This window comes from Leopardus geoffroyi, chromosome D1 (assembly GCF_018350155.1).
Source record: "Leopardus geoffroyi isolate Oge1 chromosome D1, O.geoffroyi_Oge1_pat1.0, whole genome shotgun sequence".
In the NCBI taxonomy this organism is placed as follows: Eukaryota; Metazoa; Chordata; class Mammalia; order Carnivora; family Felidae; genus Leopardus; species Leopardus geoffroyi.
This window is the reverse complement of record NC_059329.1, coordinates 8,982,336-8,988,602: the sequence shown is the minus strand read 5'-3', so window position 1 is coordinate 8,988,602 and position 6,267 is coordinate 8,982,336.

Here is a 6,267-nt window from a genome sequence, read left to right as displayed (position 1 = left end):
CCCTCTCAATGATTCTTTAAGCGCCTAATTCCCTGTTTTAATTCTGTTCCTACTTAGAATAGTGAGGGCGGTTTATATAACCTGCAAGTAAAGCTTAACTGATACCCCAACCACGCAAATTTCTGTGAAAACTACATTAGATAATGTGAGCAACATTCATGTTACGGGGCTTAGCAAATAATAAGCATTTAGCTAAAGATACCAATGTGTTTCCACTGGACATTTCCTGGATAGTTTTTTTTCTCCAGAACACTTGAGCTTTTAGCTATGGTGAGAAAGAGACCTGTCTTTTTTTCTGACCCAACAGGGTCAAAAAGATTGATGCAGAAATGGCGTCCTTTTGAGGAAAGGAGAAGGTAGACAAGGGTACTTGTTTTAAATGGTTTTGATCTGTGCTCAGACACTGAGCATGAGAATTTTCAAATTATAATAGCGTTGTGTGCGAGGTAATTGTTGCAATAAGAATGGCAACTGCATTGATGGGGGCATAACTCATGACCAGTTGTTAAGACTCCAGATGGAGAAGATTTTCCACTATGTTCCCTAGTATCATGCAAGAACATGGCCTTGTCAGACAACAGACAGTGAGCAAACATTTTAAGCATGGCAGGTCTGGCCATCAAGGATAGGGCCAAATAGGAAGCTGGGTGGCCTCAGCCTGGATGGCTGCCTGTCAGGGCCCCTCCTATTGTTCTGATTCTGGGCACCTGCTTCCTCAACTCTTCCAAAGCAATTGGGGGGCTCTGCCTGTGGACTCCTTGGCCTGTACCTTGGCTCACAGATGGTATCCCTCTGCCTTCATCTAATTCCACCTTTTTTGACTTAGCCTGACGTGGCCTGACTCTGAATGCATGGCCTATATCCCCTCAGGTCTACCTAGTAAGGGCATACAAGCAAGGCTCAGGAGACCCAAGCCCCTGTGCCCCCTGGCCCAGGCACATCTGTGACTGAGGTAGGCAGAAACAAATGGTGTCCTCATTGCCATTTCGCCTGCAGCACTGATGGCAGCTGCAGACGGATGGGCCTGGTAGGGAAAGCTACTTCCCGATTGAGGTTGAATTTTTCCCCAGGTGGCATGGGACTTAATTCTGTGAGGTCCTGTCTTATATTCTATGCTTCCAAACTTAACTATGTCAGGTCAGTTTTTTAAAAGTGACCTCAAATTTCCAGTCAGAACAAAGTCATTATGGCAGCTGTTTAAATATACCTACTGTTTAAATATACCTAAATCTTCTCATAAAACAAAACAAAACAGATAGGTAGACTAGAATAGCAAGATTTAAAAATAAAAAGGATAGCATCTTGAACAAAATGAGATGACAAGGCTGTTCCCTGAAACCCGGGAGCATAAAGTGGTTAATGCCAGACCACAACCCACGACAGAACCCCCTCAGGACATGTGTGGAACCAGCACTAATGGAGGCGGTGGACAGGACAGAAAAGAGAGTTCTGATGGTCTCAAGAGACTTGAAACACTGGAATTGCATCAAATGCTCATTCCCAACGAGAAACGAGCTCCTTCTCAATGGAATCCTGGGCAAGCCAACCTGGAAACAACCAATTGGTAAAAATCGGGGAGATCCCCACAGCTGTAGTGTGTAGGTGAGAGCAAACAAGATACACTGACACCTGTGAGAAAATCTCAAGGTCCCGGGGCCCCCAAGGGCCTCAGGAGTAGCCGGAACCTTTCCTCCTGGGAAGATAGAGACAGACTCAGAGAAAAATTGCTATGCATACAGAAAAAAAAAAAAAAAAGAGCAGTGTAGAAACAATGGTGAAAAATCGAGAGAAGAATTCAACTCCTACGCGGAAAAGGGGGTCCAGAGGAAGTAGGACCATTGAGCTGAAAAGCTGCATTTTTTTAATATAATTTATTGTCAAGTTAGCTAACATGCAGTGTATACGGTGTGCTCTTGGCTTCAGGAGTAGATTCCTGTGATTCATTGCTTCCATACAACACCCAGCTCTCATCCCATCAAGTGCCCTCCTCTATGCCCATCATCCATTACCCTCCTCCCCAACCCCCATCAACCCTGTTTGTTCTCTGTATCTAAGAGTCTCTTATGGTTTGCCTCCCTCTCGGTTTGAAACTATTTTTCCCCTTCCCTTCCCTCATGGTCTTCTGTTACGTTTCTCAAGTTCCACATATGAGTAAAAACATATGATATCTGTCTTTCTCTGACTGACTTATTTCACTTAGCATAATACTCTCCAGTTCCATCCACGTTGTTGCAAACGGCAGGATTTTATTCTTTCTCATTGCCAAGTAGTATTCCATTGTGTATATAAACCACATCTTCTTTATAATACTTCAAGGCAACAACATGGGGTGGGAGGAGCCTTAGAACCACTTCCCTAGGAAACTACCATGACCTTTCTCCACAGGAATCTCCTTCTCAAAGAATAAGGGGCAAAATGGGGGGGGGGGGGGCATCTCAAATAAACAAGAGAACATGAAAAAGCCCCATATAAGGATGGTGTATGAAAAAAAAGAGAGAAAGTAATCATTGATGAATACATACCAGAAAACCATGACCATGAGGCTGATGAAAACCACAGTGTAATATTACAAAAGGGTTACGGTAAAGGTAAGAATGGTATGGAAACTATGAAAATTTAGCATAGCTTACAAGTAGAAAATACCAGAAATGAGACAGCATGAAAGCCAGCAGGATATGTCAGAGTTTAGGAAAAAAATTATGAAAAAAAAAAAGGGAAAAAAACTCACTTCAGAATGAAGTCTGAAACTAAAGGAAACATAAGAGACTTGGTAAAAGAGAGAGTGGACAGTAAGAAAAATGGAAGGCAGAAAGAAGAAAATGCAGAAATCAAAGAAAAATAAGAATGTACAAAAGAAAACAATAGATATAGAAAATAGATAAGAAAAATTCAATATGTATGATTAGAATCATCCAAGACAAATCCAGACACAGAACTACCCCTATAAACTATAAAACAAGATAGTTTTCCTGAAATAAGAGAAGACTCAGGCTGACATATTGAAAGTGCACACCATGTATTTATTTCAGAAAATTGACCCAGAGAGCCATACCAAGACATAGTCTCGTGAAACTATGGAAATTTAAAGGTAAGGGAAACATCCTTTGGGCACCTGATAAAACCAGATTAAGTCACTTGTTTATTTTTTAAAGATTTTATTTTTAAGTAATCTCTACACCCAAGGTGGGGCTCGAACTCCCAACCCTGAGATGAAGAGTCATCTGTTCTACCAACTGACTCAGATTAAGTCATGTGTAAGTAGAATGTCATATAACTTATCTGAACAAGGATACTTTTTTTTTTTTAATTTTTTTTTTCAACGTTTATTTATTTTTGGGACAGAGAGAGACAGAGCATGAACGGGGGAGGGGCAGAGAGAGAGGGAGACACAGAATTGGAAACAGGCTGCAGGCTCTGAGCCATCAGCCCAGAGCCCGACGCGGGGCTCGAACTCACGGACTGCGAGATCGTGACCTGGCTGAAGTCGGACGCTTAACCGACTGCGCCACCCAGGCGCCCCTAAACAAGGATACTTTTAAGTGGTACCATTGGCAGTGCTGGGTGAATAGATGTAAACCTAGACTGTCTCTAGCCAACTTAGGTGTGAGTTTACCCAATCAGATGGAAAATAAACAACAGACACCTAATTTTTAAGGGAAATAAAGCCTAGGAAACAATGACAGCCCATTAGAGGGAGGATCGCTAGCACCCATGTAGTAGTCTTTCAATATCATTTCCTACTAAGAAAACAGGATTTGCTGGGAGAAACAGATGATTCCAGATGCAGGGCAGGAAATGCATAAGATGAGCCTGAGGTATTTTGCCCTACCAGGAAGGAAGAAAGCTACCAAAGGACACAGGAGCCTACCCTGCAGTCCCTACATGATACTGGTAGATAAAATGCAGATTTTTGACAACATAAGGTGCCTCTGTCTGAAATGCTTATAATGTAACCAAGAGTTCTCTCTTAGAAACAGTGATTCTTCAAAACAAAGGCACATACATTTCAAACAAAAACAATTAACACTTTCTCTACCTTTTCTTTTCCAAAAGGTACAGAGAAAACGCACCTTGAGCCTCTGTGTCTCCCAGCTCTTTCGTGCTATTACAGAATAGATAATCCATTCTACTACTACACAAAAGTGTTAGGAACACCATTGGGATAGGAAATTTACTACAGAGAGTAAAGGTGAATCCTCAAAGATGTGACAAGTTTCTGTGATCAAATGGGAGTAAAACCCTTTGATGCATTCTTTTATTTTTTAACTTCTGACCCTACTTCCTTCTTCCATGCCACAAAAATACACAGAGAACCAAAGTGTGGCAGAAAACCAAATAATTGTATTAGCAAAAGTAATGTATATTTTTCTCAGTTTTCCTGTTTTATTATCAACGATTTGATAATTTTATATTTGTAGTTCACTAGTAAACTTTTACTGTTTCATGTTGATATAAAACACAGTGTCAATCAGTGTTTCTATATTTGCAATATTATAGCTTATAATACATTAATGGCCCTCAAAAACCCATTTTCTGTTTAGTAGATCAATCATCGCAAAAATCACAAAGACATCTGTAGGGATTGAATGGGTAGCCTTCGAAAACATATGTCCACATTCTAATCCTTGGAAATTTTGAATGCGATATTAATTGGAAAAAGAGAGTTTGCCGAAGTAATTAATTTAAAAAACTCATGATGGCCCAGGTGGGCCCTAAATCCAATGACAAATATCCATATGACAATAGAAACACAGAGACACATAGAGAAGGGAAGGCATTGTCAAGACAGAATTGAAGATTAGCGTGATGCATCTACAAGCCCAAGGACACCAACAGCCACTGGACACTGGAGAAGACAAGGAAGGGAATCTTCCCAAGAGCCTCTAGAGATAATGTGGTAGTGCCTACATATGTTGACTTCTGTACTTCAGAACTATAAGAAAATTAATTTCTGTTGTTTTGAGCCACACACACACACACACACACACATACACACACAGTGCCCATTTGCCCAAAGTGGGACAATATAAGAAACACAAAGAATGATGTTTGCAATAGGGTGACATGCTATATGTGTGTGTTTATTTTAAATTTATGGATTTGTCTATATATTTTATATATATACAATAGAAATATTTATTTTAAAATTTCAAAATAATGCTTTTTTAAAAAGCTCATGATTGTAACTGGAGATCAGTAGGGCACTAAGTTAAAATTGGTAGAGAGAAGAATGAAGTGTTTATCTTGCATTTCCAACACAGACTATATTTCAGGGTTACCAAATAGCTAATAAGGTCAAGAAAGTCGTTACGGAAGAATGCTAGCTAATAAATGCAGAAAGAATTATGGAATTAAAATGTCACTATTATCCAGAGTCATGAAATAATGGTTCTAGGAAATAATCATCAATGGATGTTGTAAAGCAGAAGGCATACATTTAATGGGAAATTTATTAATGGAGACACACAGCTGATGGTGAATGAACCCACCAATCGCTTGGCATCACTAAAAGTGAGAGTCAGAAACATCATTCTCCTCATGATATGATGGAACAGGAAGCATATAGTCCCAACTTTGATTCATTATTTCTTAAAAGTTTGAACTTGAATCTAATCAAGCCTCAAGTTCTAACAGTTTAGAGGAAATAGAGAGAAACACGTTGAAGTTTACTACAGGAAAGTAAATAGTCAAATCTTTTGTCTACAGGACAAAAGAACTCGTCTCCCCCCAAAATCAGTAGCATTTATCCAAAAGGAGAGAGAAGAGATTATAGAATAGACATAGCTACTAAATGCTGCTAAATGTGTGGATCTTTTTAGGATCTTCATTTGAACAAACCATCTTTGAATATGACTGTGTCTAGATAATTTCCATTTGCTTTTCCAGAACCACTCTATACCCTACTTGACTCCCTTTGCCCCAGGTTACTAGTCTTTATGAACTAAAATGGATCAGCTAACTATGACCTGTGGGCCAAATCTAGCCAGTGACCTGTCTATGTAAAGCCTGTAAGCTAAAAATATAAATGTGGGGGTGCCTTGGGTGGCTCAGTTGGTTCTGTGGCCAATTCCTGATTTTGGCTCAGGTCATGATCTGATGGTTGGTGAGATCAAGCCCAGGTTAGGCTCTGAACTGACAGTGTGGAGCGTGCTTGGGATTCTCTCCTTCTCCCTCTCTCTCTGCCCCTGCCATTCTCTATCCCTGTCTCTCTCAAAAGAAATAAACAATTTTATAAATAAACAAATAAATGTCTTACAATTTTCTTTG